Source organism: Triturus cristatus, chromosome 4_1 (assembly GCF_964204655.1).
Source record: "Triturus cristatus chromosome 4_1, aTriCri1.1, whole genome shotgun sequence".
Lineage (NCBI taxonomy): Eukaryota > Metazoa > Chordata > Amphibia > Caudata > Salamandridae > Triturus > Triturus cristatus.
Genome location: NC_140585.1, coordinates 1,176,392,609 through 1,176,414,451, shown reverse-complemented (window position 1 = coordinate 1,176,414,451; position 21,843 = coordinate 1,176,392,609). Strand labels below are relative to the sequence as shown.

Genomic DNA, 21,843 nt, shown 5'->3' with positions numbered 1-21,843 from the left:
ATTAACATCTAGTTACACTTCAAACAAATTAAATGCACGTTTGAAATAATATCCACATTATATATTTGCAGAACAGGCGCACTCGTACCTATAGATTTTATTATATCAGCTTAGGTATCTATTTACACAATATATCACAATATCGGGGAACAGAATAATGTAATGTTGAGTTTCAGTGGGCTTTTAACCCCTTCGACGCTCATGACGGAGCGGTTCCGTCATGAGCGTCGGTTGCGCTGTGCGCATGACGGAACCGCTCCGTCATGGCCCCGCCCGCGCTCAGAACCTTCAGCACCGCGCGGAAATCCGCGCAGCGCTGAAGGGGTTAAATAGGTTGTTGTTACAGTTACGTGTTGAAAATAAGATGACCAAATTAGATTTGGCGCTATCACCACCGGGTTCTCTTCCGGTTATCACACGGACACGCTGCTACTTGTTGGTTAGCGGTCTAGCGCTCCAACTTACTTTAGCCCAAATAGAGGAATTCTGCTGCCGGGTAACTGCTTCCGGGTCAAATTGGAACCTCGAAGCGGGATTACCACAGACAGCGCACTCGCTGGAAGGTAAAGTTCTGTAACTGGGAGCAAGGGAGGCACTACATGGATTGTCGTTTCTACCTGCTGACTTACACAGAATTTGTTTTGGATACATTTTAGGTACTCGTATTTGGAGTGCAGCTGAGAGAAGGACATTTGCCTTAATTTGGACATATTTCATGGGTCATTTTTCTACATTAAAAGGTGAGATTAGGGGGCATGTCTCTTAAGCTGTGAACATATTTTACAGCGACTGTCATTATGCAACAGCACTTGAAATAATAGTGTCTGTCTACCTTATTTTACCCAGGAACCACTTTTGAATTTATATAAGGACTTCGTGATTGTCGTTCACAATTTTATCTATACACCAGCCGGGACAGAATTACAACCGGCGGGGAGGTGAGATACTGTCTCTCACCTTCTCACCATTATTGCAGACCATGTCACTCAGGGTCAGATACTTACAAGTGTTTTAACGTACCTGTTTCCCTAGGAGTTTATCACTGTTTACGCTTGCCTAAAAGGTAGAGTACTCCCCACCGTACACTACGTTCTATGCATGAACCACAAATGGTGAGGGTATATACTCCTCAATTTTAGCCAGTATATTCTAGGGCGAATATCAGACCCCACTCAAACTGTCATTGTCTTCTCTCCGATTTTGAGCATGATGCGATCCTTTTCTCCTCTAGGTCTTTTCTTTTTCTTCTTTTCACCATCATGACAATCTCTTGCGAGTGTCATCCAACAACTGTCACTTTGTATTACAATAATTTTGGTCACACGATGTACTAGAGGTTCTTAAAATTATTAGCCTTGGACCTTCTATAGGTACCACTGGGATTGTGTACTTACAGAAAGTTAGGGTTTCCACTACTTGGTAGATGGTATGTGGTCAACATACCATATTGTATTGTATAATGTCAGGATTCCATTATATGTTATGTTCCATTATACTTCTTTTCGGCCCTAAAGAAGTCGTGGGGTACATCCCTAGACGAAACACGTGTTGGTTGGGTCAATTTTCGGATTAAAGGAACAAGAAAATTACAACTACATGGATTAATCTAATTTGTGTGATATATGTGTCCAATTAATTTGTAAAGAAGCTTGACAAACTTCTTACCAAGAGCTGTAATTAACACGAGCATGTGCATGTGCTTGCTATAATCATGTTTTGACCTTAAGGTCTACTATTGAGGGCTTAGGGTGTTCTCCGTCACCTTTTTGCACCGCTTTACTCACAGAATTACGCACACTTTATAGGCGCCATTTTCTCCAACATATATGCTTCATTGAGTCCATACGGGATGTTGTTATTGATAGTTTAATAGTTGAAGGAGACTGCCTTATGTGTTAATTCTTCTTGGCGGAGCCTACCTACTAACGGTGCGTATTCCGGAAGTTGTTCACTTTGAATATTCTCCGTCTGCCATGCATGACGCAGTTGTGCATATTTGAGGAATTGGGAGTTATTCATGTCGTATTCCTGCTTGAGCTTCGCCCATGTTTTGAGCTCCCCTTTTTCCTCAATGTCCCCTATTGTGGGGATCCCCAGGAGATCCCAGGTCCCAAACCCTTTGAGCTTATGTACCTCCTTGAACCAGACCCTTCACAGACCGGTGTGTTCTTCATGACCCGACCTGTCCAGCCCATGGTCTTGGTCACCCTTGCCCATGCCGTCAGGGTCACATGTGTCGCGGGTAGCAGGCGGGAACTTCCCCTCCACCCATAGAGATAGTGTAGGTGTGTATGCAGCAGCATTACTTCCCTCTCGAGGCGATACATAGGGTGGTCTCAATTGTTTGTATCCATTTGTTTATGGGTATCAGGTGGGATGCCCAGTAGTAGACCTCTATATCTGGGAGGTTTATCCCCACATTATATGGATTGCGTTACAGAGTCTTGAGCTCTATTCTAGGATGCCCTCCATGCCACAATAATATTTCAATTTTGCTGGCTATTTCCGTAAAGGTGACTTTGGGAAGTGGATTGTATGAATTTTGAAGGGCGTATAACAGTTGGGGCAGGATAATCATTTCTAAAATGGCTGCCTGTCCGAGCAGGGTGAGGGGGAGGTCCCTCCACCTCTCCACATCCGACTCAAAATTATTCAGGATTGTCCCTAGGCGTTTCTTCCTGCATACCCCTGCATGTGGAATAACGAATATTCCCAGGTATTTGAAGCCCCCTTTTGCGCTACTCGCAATTCTCCAGGCAGGGGCCAGTCTATTTGGGTGTTAGTCGGGCAATTGAGCGTGAACTTATTGCAATTGATTTTGTACCTAATGGCAGCCGTAGTCAGTTATCATTTCAAGCAGGGCCAGTATAGTCGTGGCGGGGTTGGTAATGTACAGCAAAATGTAATCGGCATATAAGGAAATATTTTCTCCTCCGGTATCTGCGAGAGTACTATGAAAACCTCGGATGGAGGGATGTAGCCAGATTGTGCAGGCCAGAGACTCAAGGGTCAGTGCAAAGAGGAGGGGCGAGAGGGGGCCGCCCTGCCGCGTCCCCCTCTCGATGGGGAAGGACGCCGAGCATGTACCATTGAAGAGCACCGTGGCCACCGGTTGGTTACAGAGGAGTGTCACCCAACTATGGGATTTCGGCCCAAACCTGAATTTACCCAGAGTGGCATCGAGGAACAACCAGTTTACGGCGTTAAACGCCTTTTCAGCGTCTAGTGATAAGAACACTTGGACCAACTACTTTGTGGACGTTTGGCCGTTTTCTCTGGACTTAGACTTCGTAACTTTGTCAAGACATGTAGACATTCTACTTGGCATATTGGTCAGTGCCCTTTCGGCCCCTAGAGTGTATGCTCTAACCCCAGCATTATCTATCTGTAGTCCCAAGCTACTGCGTCTCATTGAGACGCCAGGACCCGCCAGTCCAACTCAATTTCGGTGCTCCTTGGGACCCCATGTATCTCTCTGTAGTTAACCCTATTTTGCCTTGTTCTAGAGACTTTTTAATAGCTTGCAGGCCCACTATATTTTAAGTTCTTGGGTCCTTTGGACTGTAAGACTTGGGCTACCGATACCGTTACCAACTGTAGAATTCACACTGGACTAGGGACGCTTCACTCTATTGCGCCCATCATACCCAGAAGAACCACCACTATGCACTGGTTTCCATCTCATTTGGAACACATTTCCATCAAACCATTGGTTTTGATTTTGAGACTGAGCACCTTGTACAGTACAACTAGTGAGAGTGTATCTCTCACTGATGGCCTTCTGCCACTGAACATATGTATATACTCAGTGCCCTGATGAAGGATATGTCCATCTCCTAGTCACTTCCGATATGCGTGTCGACGCATTTCTGTTGAAATATGCATCAATGAACATTTGATTAATTCTAATATCAAATATATAATGAACACTTGCCGTTTGTCTTTCTGTGAATGTTCTTTTTTCTTGTTATGATTGTTTATTGTTTATCTGCTTTTGTATTGTGTTAAGTTTTCAGATGTTTTGTCAGTTGCTTTATGTACACTGCGTTACACTGCGTTACACTCTATGTTCCGTATTGTAAGTGGTATATTTTTACAGTATCGTTGGTGGTGCTCAATAATATATCATATGTTAATATTTTTGTATACGTTTTTGTTTCACAGTATGTATGTATAATGAAAATATATATATATAAAAAAGAAAAAAGATCTATTGAATATATTTTTATACTTTTGAATAATAAACATTAAAAATCATTGGTTTGTGGTGCAACAGTTTATGTATCATGGACGTACTGCCATGTACTAACTAATTTGATTTGGAGAAGTCTCTGTTGTAGCTCATTTTGTCCGGTTTCTCACCTTCATTGTTGTGGGTTCACCTAAGGTTTAGACGGGTGGAGCGGCCTGGCATGAATCTCGACTGGTCTTCATGGACCAGGGTCATCAAGATGGTGGTCAAGATTTTAACTTCCAAGTTGAGAAGCGATATGGGTCTGTAAGAGCCACATTGATCGCAGGGCTTACCCTCTTTATGTATGACCACATCAGTGTATAAACAAATGGAGAGAGCGATGATTATGGTGGGGTGCGTCCTTATCCCCAGGATGAAGTACAGAAAAACACAGTGGACGAACCCACTAGTAGAGTCGACTCAATAGTAGTTTTTAAGTGCCAGAGACCCATTAGGTTTATAAAAGACCCCTGACCCACCAACCTAGTTGGTGGCATGCTTCATCATTGGGGTCCCAACTGGGTAGCCGAGTGCCACCCACTTGTGCTACAACACCTGATTACAGCGGAGCTGGATTTTTGTATTTGTGTGAAAGCAAAGTGCTGTAAAAGTGGTGCAAAATAAAAAATGTCTCTGGGAATCCTTACTGAACAAATTGTATTCCCGGAGGCCCAGGACATGGTTGTAAGAGAAAAAAGGACAACGTCAAGATTAATTGATCTCAGTTGTTCCTGTGGTCAACATTTTTCAGCCTCTTGAAAAATTAGGAGGCTTTCATCAGGACCAGGTGATGTGAATGATAAGTGAATTAGTGGCAAAAACTGCCATGTCTATATTTGTTCAGCACACTCACTGGAGAAATATAAAAGACCTGTAAAGAAAAATAAGAGGACAAGACAAGTAACATAAAATGCGATCTTTAGTACAGTATCTTTGTGCCACCTTCCTTGACTTAAAATGTGTCTTTTGTGAAATAGCACAAATGTGAGTCGATCAATGCTGCCTTCCATACAGTCAGCAGTTAGTGCCACATACTCCGGTATACTGTATTTCAACAAGCATGCGGTACATGCACTACTCGAAAAATAGACCATCTATAGAGATGCATATTTAGCATGCCATTGTGTTTCAGTAAACTGTTAAGCAAATGGAGAAACCGCAGTGAAACTGGGAGGGTGCCACACGGGTGTCCCCGTCAATGTGGGAGTGCATGGTTGGGCCATTAATTGTATGTTATCTGCATATCACATCAAAACTGTCACCAGAAAAAAGAGACCTATTTACATTAGCTACTTGTTTGATGTAGCATTAAGCCAAACCCGGAAGACCACTGTTGTGTGGGTTATGTTTCAACTTGCTACCGATTTGGTGGGTGTCCGTCCAGACTCTCCCGGGCCACAAGTGCCGTCCCGCTTGCCTTCAGACCCATCTTGGCCCCTCCCTGCTCCTCCGGGTCCCTGCCGTGTGGCATCCCAAGGACCCCTGTGAGCACTTCATCTATCCAGCCTGCGGCTGTGTTCTAACCTCTCGCTCCTTTGGTACCCCTGCCGTGAGGCATCCAAAGGGCCCTGCGGGAGCCTCCCACCTACTCTGTCTGTGGCTAAAATGTCCACTGCTGGCTCCCTCAGTGCCCCTGCCGTGAGGCATCCCAAGCACACCACGTGAGCCTTCCATATACTTCTAGCAAATTCTCTCCTTTTTCTATACTTCTAGGTTTTTTACCGCCTCACCTCAAACCCTTGCGGCTACGACGCCTGCCTTTCTGCCTTTGTCTGGAGTGGGTGGGTGAGATTCCTTTCTCTTTACGCCAGAGGTGGTTTTATGCTCAAGGGCTTCTTAACCCCCCTCTGCGGATAGTGGCCTCTCCCCTTGATTGGGAGAGACCAGACCTAACCTGGGGCGACCATTTGCGGTCGCCCCTTTTTCCCGGGCTTGCACCCCTGGGGTGGGGGGGGAGCTTACCGCCTCCGGGCGGGGTTTGGCCTGGGACTCCATTGGTTCCGGCTTTGCCTTCCCCGGCCCGGGCTCCAACAGCGAACCAATATAAAGTCAGGGGCGTAACAAACACCCCCGCAGCCCCCGCGGTGCGGGGGGCCCCCAGTCTTTGGTTAGGTGAAGGGGGCCCCCTCAGCTCTTCGGTAAAGAGCTGGGAGAGAAATGCTTGCTGTAAAAAGCAGGTGCAGTCTGCAGCCTGCTCAGAGCTCCTCGCGCTGACCCAGGGCAGGACTGAAGAGAAACAAAGTAACAAGTTACATTGTTTCTCTTCAGTCAGAGCCCGGCCGGAAAAGGGATGGGGGTGGGGGCCCCAGAGAGAGCATTCCCCACAAGGCACAGCCTCTGAGAAGGGACGAGGCAACAGAGTGTTGGCGGAGAAGGTTTGAAGCTCCAGGGACAGGACTCTGCTGGGACACATTGGAAGGTAAGCAAGCATTGGAAATGCAATTGGCTTCGCAGTCTCCCTGGATGGCACAGAGTGTTTCCTCTGTGGCCTGCAGTGTCCCCGATGCTGATAGTGAACATGGAAACGTTCCCAGATCTCCACAGAAGAGAGAAAAAAAAAATGGCTCAAGAATGTTTGAAAATGGATGTACGTGTAGAAAATGACAGAGAATACTTTTTTAAATAGTTCCATATAGCGTAAGCTTGCCCCCAAGGTATTGGAGCGCTTTACACGAGCACCAGTTACATTACATGGATATTTCTTTTTCTATGCAGCGCAGGAAAAAATAAGTTTGTTTATTCCTATCACCTTTCCTGACCCCTGCAGCTGCTTATCACATCAGGCTGTGACACAAAGTTTGACTAATGGTGTAGGTAAGAGAATGTGTTACCATTTGTTTTTCTTTTTAAAATATGCACAGGCCCAGCAGGACACATACTTTGTGTGTGCTTCATTTAAACAGTTTTTATCATTATCATGGCTAATGCAGGACAACAATAAGACAATGCAAAATGCCCAGATAACGCTGGTGCTAAATGATCCTGCTGGAGAGAAATCATTTGTCTGTTAGTAGTTTTTAAATGCAGATGAACTGTATTTTATGTGGAAGCTCAGTGGGTTACTGCCTTTGTCACAGAGATCCTTGTGCTACTTGCAGTTCAGTAGTTACATAGGACAGTGACCAATGACCTGTCATCAAACAGCTGCAGACAAACATGAATGGTATAGTTAGAACTTCGCTTTCTTTTTTTGTGATATAGTTAGAACTTATCCAGTCTTTCATTATTCTAATGTTGCTAAAATGAGTAAGTGTGGGCAGATATACATTTTTATCAGTAAAGCTGACCCCCATGGAATACTCTTTAAATCCTGAGCTTGTGTTTCCCCAGACCAAACCCTCTTAAAATATACTGCCCACCAGTATGGATGACATGTGATTCCTACACCTTGTAATCCTCATTGGTTTATGTGACATTCCCTGTAGACTGATTTACATACTTGTATGATTCACTGTCTCTGTATAATGTGTGCGTGGTGTAAAGTACTGACACACACTACACTGATATGAGTAGCGCTACACAACAAATGAAATGCATATGAGAGAGGCGCTACGTAAAGATGAGGAGCACTGTTGGAGGGTTACACAAGGCCACACTTATTTTTTAAGCACGGGGTTATTAAGTTATTTGCCCAGAATCACAGGATGTTGAACCAACGCTGAGACTCGAGCATGATCCCCCAGTTCCAAAGCCAGCATCTCTGGCTGTTATGCCACATTCCATTTGTATCAGTGGTCTTCCCAGCTGCAAAGGAAGGGAGAACATGTCTGTGGTTGTTGCACATTTTTGAGCGACATTTGAGACCAAGTGCAAAACTATCTGGAGCCTTCAGCAAAATTCTATTTTTATGTTTTTTGCTCCCTCCTTAGAATTAATTGGTAATATTTGATGCTTTTGGTGTCAATTTGGCACTGTCTGGTGCTGGCACCCTCGGCACCTGCCTAGTATTATTAACTCGCTTTATCATCAGCCCTTTATTTACTTTTAGACTCTGGCCATGGGCGTACATACCAATGGTTCAGCATGTGCAGTGGCATCGGGTCCTAGGAATGGGAGGGGCACACTGACTATAGCTTTCTTTCACTACCCAACCAGGAGCCAGGGAGCAATTTTCAACTCCTTAAATGAGGGCGCGTGAGGCTCGTGCTATGCCACTGACTCCAGCTTAACTGAAAAACTCACATTTTAGGGGCCTCCAGAGTACTATAGAGTTGGGGAAAGTCATTCCCAGGTTCCACAGCACAGAACCTTCATTTTCTTTTTTTTAAATACATTTTAGGTATCCAGTTTCTGCCCATGCTGTGCACTTTTTATTTTATGTTTGTTTTGCTATGAATTCTATTTCTTGTTATTCACATTGGTAATATTTTTTATTGAAGAATCCAATAAAGAGCAGGTTATGAATTGGTACTTAAAGTCTAATGATGCATAGAATGAGCCCAGAACAGCAACGAAATGCTAAAAATAATAGAGATATATTCAGGGAAATGAATGGGACTGGAGTGTAGCAAACTATCACCAGAGTCATATGGGAGAGAGTAGGACACACATAAGAATGGAAGGACATTGTGGGTCGGAAGGGGAGAATCCATGTAAGATGTCATATCTAATAAGCGTTGGCAAAGCCAATAGGTCTGACGTTGGTTGGAGGACTATTGGCAGTACCATTGTATGTTTCTTTTGCTGTAGTTTATTATGAATTTATTGTTCCAAGATGGCTAATGGATGCTGAGAGAAGAAAGACATGAAGGAATCATTGAAATACGAAAGGGTGTAAATACAGCGGGTGGACAGCGGTGTATGAGAGACAATGAAATACTTCAGGGTGTAAATACAGTGGGTGGACAGTGGTGTATGAGAGACAATGAAATACAGGGTGTAAATACTGCAGGTGGACAGTGGTGAATAAGAGAGAATGAAATACTGGGTGTAAATACAGTAGGTGGACAGTGGTGCATAAGACAATGAAATACTGGGTGTAAATACAGAAGGTGGACAAGGGTGAATGAGAGACAATGAAATACTACAGGGTGTAAATACAGTAGGTGGACAGTGGTGAATAAGAGACAATGAAATACTAAAGGGTGTAAATACAGTAGGTGGACAGTGGTGAATAAGAGACAATGAAATACTACAGGGTGTAAATACAGTGGGTGGACAGTGGTGTATGAGAGACAATGAAATACAGGGTGTAAATACAGTAGGTGGACAGTGGTGCATAAGACAATGAAATACTGGGTGTAAATACAGAAGGTGGACAGTGGTGAATAAGAGACAATGAAATACTACAGGGTGTAAATACAGTGGGTGGACAGTGGTGAATGAGAACCAATGAAATACTACAGGGTGTAAATACAGTGGGTGGACAGCGGTGTATGAGAGACAATGAATTACAGGGTGTAAATACAGTAGGTGGACAGTGGTGTATGAGAGACAATGAAATACTAAAGGGTGTAAATACAGTAGGTGGACAGTGGTGAATAAGAGACAATGAAATACTGGGTGTAAATACAGTAGGTGGACAGTGGTGTATGAGAGACAATGAAATACAGGGTGTAAATACAGTAGGTGGACAGTGGTGCATAAGACAATGAAATACAGGGTGTAAATACAGAAGGTGGACAGTGGTGAATAAGAGACAATGAAATACTACAGGGTGTACATACAGAAGGTGGACAGTGGTGAATGAGAGACAATGAAATACTACAGGGTGTAAATACAGTGGGTGGACAGTGGTGTATGAGAGACAATGAAATACAGGGTGTAAATACAGTAGGTGGACAGTGGTGCATAAGACGATGAAATACTGGGTGTAAATACAGAAGGTGGACAGTGGTGAATAAGAGACAATGAAATACTGGGTGTAAATACAGTAGGTGGACAGTGGTGAATGAGAGACAATGAAATACTACAGGGTGTAAATACAGTGGGTGGACAGTGGTGTATGAGAGACAATGAAATACAGGGTGTAAATACAGTAGGTGGACAGTGGTGCATAAGACAATGAAATACTGGGTGTAAATACAGAAGGTGGACAGTGGTGAATAAGAGACAATGAAATACTGGGTGTAAAAACAGTAGGTGGACGGCGGTGAATAAGAGACAATGAAATACTGGGTGTAAATACAGTAGGTGGACAGTGGTGCATAAGACAATGAAATACTGGGTGTAAATACAGAAGGTGGACAAGGGTGAATGAGAGATAATGAAATACTACAGGGTGTAAATACAGTAGGTGGACAGTGGTGAATAAGAGACAATGAAATACTAAAGGGTGAAAATACAGTAGGTGGACAGTGGTGAATAAGAGACAATGAAATACTACAGGGTGTAAATACAGTGGGTGGACAGTGGTGAATGAGAACCAATGAAATACTACAGGGTGTAAATACAGTGGGTGGACAGCGGTGTATGAGAGACAATGAATTACAGGGTGTAAATACAGTAGGTGGACAGTGGTGTATGAGAGACAATGAAATACTAAAGGGTGTAAATACAGTAGGTGGACAGTGGTGAATAAGAGACAATGAAATACTGGGTGTAAATACAGTAGGTGGACAGCGGTGAATAAGAGACAATGAGATACTAAAGGGTGTAAATACAGTGGGTGGACAGTGGTGTATGAGAGACAATGAAATACAGGGTGTAAATACAGTAGGTGGACAGCGGTGAATAAGAGACTATGAAATACTGGGTGTAAATGCAGTAGGTGGACTGTGGTGAATAAGACAATGAAATACTGGGTGTAAGTACAGTAGGTGGACAGTGGTGTATGAGAGACAAATAAATACTACTGGGTGTAAATACAGTAGGTGGACAGTGGTGTATGAGAGACAATGAAATACTACAGGGTGTAAATACAGTAGGTGGACAGTGGTGAATGAGAGACAATGAAATACTACAGGGCGTAAATAAGGTTGCACAACATAGACTTGAATTAACACAGGGCAGGGAGTAAACACAGTGGGCTCTGAAGTCGTGACCCTCAGCTGTCCTGCAGAGAACTGTACTCAAGTGCCCCATAGTCAATTTCATACCCCGCATCACGGATAAAGGTCAAGCAATTTTTATTCTCTAAAATTTCTCCCCATACTTCCCTAAATAAGTAACCATTCCAGGATGGTTGATATGCATTTGACCTGTAGAAGGGTACAGGGGACATATGGGTGTCCTTGTGTACTGTGGGAAGGGCTGTGACGAGAGGGGGTGGACTGTTAGAGACAAACAAGGAAGCCGTTCACAACTTTCTCTCTCTTTTCCATTGTGCCTGCGACATGCCTTTGTGTAGAAAAAACTATCACTAGGTAAAGAGGGGAGCTTGTCACAGCCACTAGTGAGATTCTACAGAGCTACCCCATTTCAACACCAGCAATGTTCCATGATTGTGTACTTAATAAATAAAATAACATGACATAATGTTGGCCCTGCCATAATGGTGGCACATATCGGCCCAATGTGCTCACCCATGGTATAATGGAGCCCAAACCAGGTAAAATGCGGGCGCTGGCATAATAGTGGTAATTCCTGTCTGATTGCGTGGTGCACAGTCCGCATACTTGCTTCGGCATAATAGCGGTAATTCTTGGCATAAGATTGGCGCATATGACATGCAACTATGACACATAGATATTCAAGGTGGAATCCAAAACTGTCTGTACGCACCGCGGTGCCCGAGCAACTTTGGGTGATGCCCGGAGGAGCTGTCCTATGCAGCTATAGAGGAGTTTGGCTCTGGTTCACCCCTTGGCCGCCACCTACCCAGCCGGACATCGGACATTGTTTTCCTCGTCTCCACGTTGTGTTTCTTTTCCCTCCCCCACCTCCTCCCTCCGTGATTCTTTGTCTGCCTTCCCTTTTCCAGCCTGACTCTCCTGTGTCACCTGAAGTACTTTCCCCCTTACCCTTTTTTTTCTAATGTTATGCTATGCTTTTGTAATTCATGTAACTTTTGTAACTCCAACAACTGATGTAACAATGTTCTGAAACAATGTCCTACTTCATGTAAAGCGCTCTGATACCTCCGGGTCTAGCCAGTGCTATATAAAAGTTTTCAAACAAACAAACAAACAAGGCGGAATCTATCATGTGTTTTAGTGGTTCATGACAATAATTGAACTTTTTCACAAAAAAGATAACTTCTTGATTTATGTAAATTTAAATTATTTTTCAAGAAGGCAAAGCTGGTATTTAATAGCAAAACGTGTCTGCTTTCATAAACTGACAAGCTGATATTTTGGAGACAAATGACTGAATTTATTTAAAGCTGAAATTTGAGTGGTTAAAGGGCCCACTTGGGAAAGCCAACCCCGAACACACCTCTTTCACTTTGGTGTGCTTGCTGTACTCACTTCCTTCTTCAACTTGGTTCTCAGCTTTTCGTTCCACCACTTTTAGAATTCACCAGCCGCCACTGGTGCATGCGCAGCAGGCCCCCGACCTGAGAACTCCTGACTGAATCCGGAGCGTGGGGGGCCCCCTCCATATTCTTTGCAGGGGGGCCCCCTCAAGTTTCGTTACGCCACTGTATAAAGTGTTCAATTTCAGTGTGTTGAATGCTGGCCAAGACAAATAAAACTGAGAGTGAAGGGAGGGCGCGCAAGGGGGCTAAAGGGGTGTTTAAAACACCACTCGCCATTTGATAATGAAGGACTGTAGCCACTTTAAACTGGCAAATCAGACAGAAACGAGCAGGCGCGGCTGGAGCAAGATGAGAAGGGCGCTTTTGTTGGCATAACCTTGTTGCACAGAGCTCCATGCGCCCGTTAGAAAATTTGCACCTGGGCCCATCTCGCCCATGCTGAAGGCTGGCCCTGAACAGTGCCAGGCCGTGACCCCATGATGCGTCGTGGTCGTAGCCCGACCCCATCTCCTCTTTGCCTATTGCTGAAAGAATTACCCCCCGCCCCCCGAAATTTTTAGTAGACCCCCCCTGAAATTTGGCTCTAGTTGCGCCTCTTATGAGGCCTGTCTGAGTAGGGGTTACACTTCCTGACGTTCGATATTTCTTGGTCTCTCAAGAAGATCGCGATAAAACACCGGCTCGAAGAGATTTTCAGGATTTTCACGAGGTAAAATTACCCGGTAAATCTAACTGAAGCTAATTTACAGGGTCACTTGCGATTTCGTATATCTGGTGAGCATGCAGCCGTGCTGCAGTGACTGGGTCACCCATGCCGAGGATCACACGTCTGTGCTCCCTGCTGAAACGTCCAGTTGACCCGTTAATGATACTTTCTACCAAACCCAGTTGCTAACTTGTGGATTTGGGCCAGTATACGTTTTATTATTGTTGGACTATGCACTGTGACGTCCAAAGAACACTAGGCCGCACCTAAATCCACGGCTAACATTTGAAACTGGCCAACTGGAATATTCACAGGGTTCTGGTTACTGATGTCAACAGTTGTGAGATACATTTTATCTAACTCTGTTCCTGCTGCAGAGACCGTTAAAATAATCTTATCTCGTTTTTCAGAGCCCGGGGCTGGAGAACATCGAATTAACTTCAGTCAGGAGGATACAAAAACAAAGTCAGCCCGAGGGAGACAAAGAGAGAGGTGTGAGGTTTCATTTATTTTTAAACTCCGGGGCTGTGAGCACTGGCGAGCTCAGAGCTGCAGGGACTTTGTTCATAGGGGTACAGTGCAGCCAGCATTTCAACTTTCTGCACACAACACCCTTCCTCGGAATGTTTCATCTTTGCATTAGGTGTCTCGCCAAAAAGGTGTAAAAGAGTGAAAAACACTGGGGAGCAACAGCTCCTCTCATCACGCACGCACACCTCCCCCACCATTAGCAAGCCCATATGCTGTAATGCCAAGGCTGCCCGGGGGGACACGTAGGGGACCCTCAACAGGGCGGCCGCCTTAGTGCCACAGGAAGGTACTGGAGTCTGCCGACTAAGCTCCCTGGGCGGGGGACCATGGGGACTTCCGGCTGGCCACTTCCGGTAGTGGGAGGGGGACAGGGGTACATATACTTTCCTCCGCCCACTGGGCAGTCTATTGACCGCTGCCCGTCCCGCCTTTCACGCCGCATCCCTCCTCGCACACGCCGGAGGGTCGCTTGTCGTCGTTTTGTCGTTGCCCCCAGAGAACGGTGAGTCCTGCTTGCTACCCTTCCCCCGCCCCAGCCCTGTCCCTGGGCAGCACCAGGTACGGAGCCCTGTGGTATGGACTGCCACGGGCGGGGGTGGCACGAGCCTCGCGCGTGACCCCAGGAGGGCTTTTGGCCTGGCGGACTGATTAGGGTGGCACGGGCTTGGGTCGCGGTCGGCCGGATATGTGCGTGGCGTGCGGCGCGCATTTCGCAGGGTCGCGGGCTGGTTTGTTGCCGCGGTGGGGGCCTTAGTATATCTGTAGGGCGGCAGGTGAGGGGAGGATTCCTGCCGGACGCTGTAGCTCGCAGGCAGCGTCGAGTGTCTTGGTGCGACAGTCCCCTGCAATGCAAGGTTTCGAGTCCCGCCACCAGCTCCGAAATGTCTGTTGTCCGTGAGATTCATAATCTCGGGAAATTTCTCCTTTAAGGGGCATCGGTGCACACGCTGGCGCTCCAGGGCCTCTGGGTCGAGTCCGGCCGTTTTTTATGTGCACGGCTCCAGCGGCCGCGGGCGCCAGACAGCTGAGAAGGCAGCGTGGCTAAATATTAACTTACAGCGAGCACCTGGCTCACGGCCCCCGGCGCTACGGAGATGGGCCAGGCTGCACGCCTTGGATGTGGTCCGTCGGCTTAATCTTCGAGGTCGCATCCACATCCTGTGACTCTGGGCAAATCACTTAATCCCCCCGTGCCAGATTGTGTAATGTAAATACGGTGCTCAGGTATAGCGCTCCAATTCTGTGTAATGTAAATACGGTGCTCATGTATAGCACTCCACTTCTTCGGGTCAATTACGCGTTATGTAAATATGCAAAAAAGCCAGTGCACGAGTCGAGGCTAGCATCAGAACAGGCAGGTGGGACAAAACACATGAGGAAGTTAAAGATGTGTTTGTTTTGCGCCTGATCTCGCTGACCTTGGTAGCTAAACAGAGTCGGGCCGCGTCCCGTCCGCGGCCAGGGTGATTGTGTTAGACAAACGGAGCTCACGGTTCGAGTCCCGGTGTCGGCCAGGCCGCGGAGTGCGGGGTGGCGCCCGCGGGGGCTCCTGAGTACTGTTTCGGGCGGGCTTCTGACATTGAGGCGAGCCTTGGGCCTGGGCTGGTGGCGACCCGCCCATCGCCCTCCCCCTCTGGCCGGGGCAAGGAATATTAGCGGGGCCATGAGTTTCAGGCGGACCGACGTACCTATTGGACACTCGGAATGGGCATGTAAATACGGGGCTATGCCAAGCGCTCCAATACCTCCGGGTCGAGTTTGCGCTATATATTTATGCATTTACTCCAGGCATGGCTCGTTCCGGGTCTGGGGGGGGGGGGGGGAAACCGGCGACGTCACCACACGTTCGCGTGCCCCCCCCCCGTGAACAGGCATGACGGCGATGCCACCCGGGATCCATGCCGCATCCTATGCGTTTCTGATTCTCATCGGAATGGGCAGGGCAGCTCCTCCCCCTCTATGGCCTTCAATAAACCTGCAGCAATTTTCTCACGGCCAGGGTCATAGTTTTAGACACACGGGGCTCACGGTTTGAGTCCCGGTGTCGGCCAGGCCTCGGAGTGCGGGGTGGCGCCTGCGGGGGCTCCTGAGTACTTTTTCGGGCGGCGTTAGCACAAGAGGCCTGAACAGACACGCTCTGATGCCTACGCATATCACCCTGAATGCGCCCGATCTTGTCCGACCTCGGAAGCTATGCAGGGTCGGGCCTGTTAGTTCTTGGATGGGAGACCGCCTGGGAATACCAGGTGCTGTAGGCATTTTCGATCAGAGCATCCTGCAGGCTTAGGCTCGATTGCGCCCCCAATAAGATTGCGCGTCTAGATACCACAGGATATTCCTGAAGCCACGTGTTTGGTCGCTTGAGGGGGGGGCCTGAGTTAGGTGCGCCGGCTGACTGGGGGCGCGAGAGGACTGCTGCGCGGCTGGTACAGCGACAGGGCTTGGGCCCCCACACTTGCCGTGATGTCAGGCCTTCACTGCTGCTGTTGACCCCAGCCATGGGACTTGCCGCAGCTATACGCTGTACTTGGATAGGGCACAGTCGGGGGTAGCTTGGTGTGTTTTGCGCGTTTATGCTGTTGCACCATGGGCAGATACTTTACACCGGGCCTAGCGGGTTGTATGTCCAGCGACCTTGCGTTGGTTGGTTCTGGGCAGCACTTATCTCTTGTGCCAGGTACAAGGGAGGCGGGGCACAGTTGCCAGTGCTAAGGACCTTGGGGGAAGGGGGAAAGAAAGAAAAAAATCATTACTCAGCTGCCGCATGCAGGGGCTAGTAGCAAGGAGGCTACGGGATCTGCGGTTGCTTAACCTATGATTTGTTTTACAGGATCGCGAGGAATTACAACACAACAACCGGTCTACAGGGCCCGCTTTCTCAGGTGGGGGTTGCGTGGTAAGCCTGATGGGGCATTCAAGGGATTGTGACACGCTGGGCATTCCAGTTGATAATAACAAATTCATATGTAGCCAGTAGTTTCTTTACATCAACCTACCTGGTTCTCTGCATCTTCACATCCAGAGCCAGAATACTCCCTGTGTCCCAAACACTTAATGATCCGTAGGCCAAGCCCCCCAATTTTACAAGCTCTTTTCCGGGCGGCCATGGGGTTTCTAATTTGGACAGCATTGCCAGTTCTTGAGGGTGGGTTGCATTCGGGTCGGTATTCACCCCACTTTCTTACTTTTCACGTTACGTGTAGTCCTCGCGACTACCAGGACTATCGTTTCTGGGCTACCAAAAGGGAAGACATTTACCCAACCTCCCCCTAGGATCCATTGCACTGCCTACCATTGTTATATACTGCAGCAAGTTTACCTGGTTAAAACTTGACGGGGGTCCAGGTGCGCAGCACCCGCATGGATTTTTCAACATCGGCGCCCTGACAGCCTGCCACAAGGGCGCTGTCTATTTTAGAGATGACCACACCAACAGGCATCCGTCAACTTATTATGCATTGAATTTCAACTTGCCCGAGCCATGGTCCCAGCGTCAGGGGCCTGGTGTAGTCTGATGTCCACTTGTACTTGCTCAGGGTATAGCAGGGATGCTACTTTGCTTGGCAGCACGGCTGGAGCAAGGTGTGGGGCAAACGGAGGTGGCCACCTGAGGTGAGTGCAGGCATATAGTTGCACATCTGACTGCAGCTGGCCTACAAGGGCCTTGGGAAGTTCCTGGGAGGGTCTGTCATCGAAGGTCAAGGTGATGCTCCAAGGATGACAGGATAGAATACTTACATTGTTTGGGGCTAAAATCTAGAACACAATTTGTAGTCTCTGCAACAATGCTCAACATCCTGGAATTCTGGGCAAATCACCTAATCTCCCCGTGCCTTACAAAATGTATGGGTCCTCAGGTAACGGAAATGGTGCTCATGTAAAGCGCTATGTTACCCGACATCTCGGGTCGTACTTCGCGCTATATATAACTCTATAAATATTTGAAAGAAAGAAATATTCTTATCTAGCCCTGAAGGCATGCATAGATCCAGTAACCCAGCCGCCCAAATGAAAGGCAGAGCTAGCACACAGTGGATACATGCTACCGATAAAAATGCAGCGGTTTTTATTCCAGTCAGGGACCTAAATGTATGCTGCAGCTTTGCACTGGCTATTACGCCAATGTGCAAAGTAAGACTAAAGGCAGTTACTTGGGCAATTTAAAAAAAACAAAAAAGAAATGCTTAAGTTACTTGATTGGGATGACATCAAGAAAGATTAGGGAAGGGAAGCTTGGCAAATATATAATTATAAGAAGTATGTGGTATTCACGAACAGTACTATGCCTCTCACGTGACAGATATTTCAGTGTCAAGTTCTCTACCCCGCCTTTTGGTTCTTTAAGTCATTATATCCGCCACCCGGATCTACATGCCTTTCTGGTGGTCATGCGTTGCGCATGTCTTACCATGCGATGAACCACAGCAAATGTAAATATACTTGGGGAAGCAAAGGACTGCCAGAGTTTGCCCAGGCTTACCAGTGTTGAATATGGCAGCCCGCTGTGGATAATGCAGTGGTGTAAGGGAGGTCTAGGTTTCAGGGGCTCCAAGCCAACTGAGGGGGGCTCCTAGCGGGAGCTGGCTAGTGTGGCGGCCAGCTCGGGCTTAATTTGAGGCTGGAGCAGGTATTTGCATGCAGTAAGTACTTAGATGCTAGTGGTCTGCCCTCAGGGGAGGGTTCCCACAATCCACCCATGCCTAAGCACCTGAATGGGTCAACCTGCGACACACCTGGCGATCATGTGCAATGCTCTATACCTGGGCAGCATGTGCGCATGAAAGTAACTCCACGTAAGGGTAGTTTCAGGTATTTACAAGACAGTGATGGAACAACAGAGACTTATATTATATTGGAATCACTATTGGGTATTCAATACTCCAGGGGGAGGGACCCATACATATTTCTCCCCGGCCACATAAAGCCACAGTGATATACTCTTTACATACTTGAACCGTGCAGTATGTCTATCTGATTGAAACACAGCGTGCAACCCCAGGAGCACCGCGTTCTAAGTCTGCTCCAAGACTCCATTATGTAACGGCAGGACAGTTATTTGTTCGACCCAAAATGACATTAACTGATTGTGGGCATGTTGCCCAGTGCCAACCTAAAAGCTTTGCATGAGTATACAGGAGGGGGCTTTACTTTGAGTGTCCAGTAATTTTATGAGTGAGGCAGTTGAACCGACACCACTAGGGCTATCATGACGGTCTTTTGTTGGCTCCTGTTGAATGTATGGGTACCCATTTTCGCAGTAACTGTGTGTTTACCTGTGGTAGGATTTGGTTTGTCGGTTACAGTCAGCTTTCCTCCTGCCGAAGCCATCCTTTTAGCCTTGGAGGGGGGGGGGGGGCGGGGTGGATTGCCTCATTTGTCACACTTGGGGTCAAGGGAAATAGAGGCTTTTCAGCTCTGTAATTTCGATTGCCACGTTTGCCGCGCTTCAAGGACAGATGTTGAATGTCTCCTGACAAGTTCCGCTTGCAATTGTAGTTTACATTGGGTTTGGTGAATACTTTATCCTTTCACTTGCGGTCAGAGAAAGTAGATAATCTGGTTGGATATAGCATTGCATGACCTGGGACACTCAGCAGCAAAGCCGGCTAGCATCAAGCACATATATCGTCATCCGGAAGGGGGATGCAGATGTCAGTTCTGTGTGGACAAATGCTCCGTTAGTAAGGGAGATCCCTGGGTTAAGGCGTGCACGGCAAGGATCTGAGGGTAACCAGCAAAGGCTTCCTTCCACGGTTTGTAAAGTTGATCAGATGGGCCAAGCTGTGCTGCAAAGCACCGTGCATAATCTATAGGTCACAGTTTTGAATACTAAGGTCCTATTCACAGTTACTATTAGGTTCTGATTCCTATACGCCTGCACACCATCACATATATTGTACATTCGGGACACATGTTATACGTTCCACCGACCCCTGATGAGAGGTAACCACACATTTTCAGCAATGTAATTTCCTACGGGTCAAGAGGGGCGAGTTGTGGTGGCAACAAGATACCTGCAGCAGGGAGTGCCGTCAGGCGGCAAGGAGTTGGAGAGTGAATGGGATTTGAAGGTCCCGCTGGGTGCCTGCCACCTGGCCACTGCAGGTTGTTGATGGTGATCTCTAAGGGCTTAGTAGGGGTCATGACAAAATACACCTGGGCTGATTCACAGGCGGGGTGTGGTGGTCCCTACCTCATTTCATATGATTCTCCCTGTCGGGTCTGTCTAACGATCATCTCAAAGGGCTTTAAATTAACAGCCTCTCTTGTCTCTGCCATACTGTGAGCATTAAGCAAGCGGTCTGAGCATCAGTAGGTTGGGTGAGCACGTCCGTTCCCGGCGTTGTGGCTGTGATTCCTGATGTGACTCTTGGAGTCCTAGTCCTGCTTGCTGTAGGTGGAATGATGAGTGTTGATTACATAACTGGATGCGATGGCTGAGGAGGCAGAACCTTGCAGCACACTCTGCTAAGCAATGTTCCTGGCGAATTGTATTGACCCAAGGCCGAAGTGAGAGCCTCTAGTGCAGGGCCAGAATCATTAGGCGACGGCAGCATGACAAAGGTCTTTTAGGCACTGGTAGAATGGTGCATGCTAAGTAGTCCTGAAGGCCCACCCCCCCTTGCAAGGATGGCAAGCAGGGGTCACACGGGGGACGGAGCTATCAGCTGCCAATCTTTTGAGCATATAACCAGCATGAAAGTTGGAGGGAGTCTGCTAGCATTGTTTGTCTCGCTTCAGGGCCAGTTATGGTTACTGTTCAGGGTAAGGTTAGAATTCTTGGTTGCGTTTGGATACTTTGACAGCCCTGGCTCATGCAACACGGCCATAAAGTGGTAATTTTGTGGGTGTGAACTAGGTGTACCTTTAAGAAACTCATTAGATCTTGCAGTCCCGCCATTGCAGAACATAAGATTTGTCAACATTCTTCAAGGAAACCATTATTAGCAGGAAGGTATTGAACGATGGAGAGCCAATGGTTGTGGGTTCGTGCACAACAGTAGTAAGGGAATTACATTCAGTTTCAACAGAATATGTGTACCATCAATAGCACCAGCAGCTGTAAAGCTTCTATTTCGCCCAGGATTGGGGCTGGCAATGTCATCAAACTTTGCAGCCAGACACAGAATAGGCTAAGACATACCTGTGATGGTGCAACGTGCACTCAGCAGTAGAGTTAGCTGAGTTTCAACATACCCTGGTATACCGTCAGTGATAAACGTAAGGTTAGGGGCTACACACGAATAGGAACTTTCTGTCAGCTGGGGCGGGATTGTGCCAGTGCCAAGAGGGTGCGGGTTGCCTGGTTAGGGCTGATATAGACGGGAGGGAGCACTATACGGACAACCAACCACAAGAGCACATTTTGCAGTCATAGAAGGTTAAATTGATAAATTGATGGCATGGTAGCAGTTGCTTCAGTTATGCGAATTTTCCTTGGCAGTTGTCAGCGAACATTCAGACTGCAATGTTGGTGGTTAGCCTGTTGTCAGGCCTTTTAGATGTGTTTTTAGCTCAGGCATGGCCGAGTATGGGTTAGATGCCTGGAGTCTGCCCTGGGATACATGTTCTCAGGCATGTGGAGCGGCAGAACTTAAAGGGGCTTGGGTCCGACCTCTGGTTACAGGTTCAGATCCTGGTAGGTCCGCTTAGTATCCCGTCCTTCTGAGTTCGATGAAACAGGTACCATTGATTTGAGTAACAATAACGTGTAATTTCTCCCGCCCTTTAGCCTTGGCTGGCAGCAATGCAGGTTGTGGAAGATGTCATCCAACGAGTATGCTATGGGCCAATTTTTGGGTTAAGCACAAATAGGCTACAAAGTTTTGGAGGACACTTGGCATTCCCAGTACTCGAGAAAGAGCAGGTATCTATACATTTGGTTCCCCTTCAGTCTACACTGTCCTGTCTGCTCCCTGGTGTCTAACAGAAGTTTTGGAGGGCAAGGCGTCACCTGGGGTGGTAACTGGCGTAATGTGATGGACATACTCCGACAAGTGCTATACACAAATA

At 47.1% G+C, this 21,843-nt stretch overlaps 1 pseudogene; it reads left to right on the top strand.

Moving 5' to 3' along the window:
- The first annotated feature begins 15,972 nt into the window (after nt 1-15,972).
- LOC146856295 (5S ribosomal RNA) lies at nt 15,973-16,088 on the top strand (annotated as a pseudogene).
- The last annotated feature ends 5,755 nt before the right edge of the window (nt 16,089-21,843 follow it).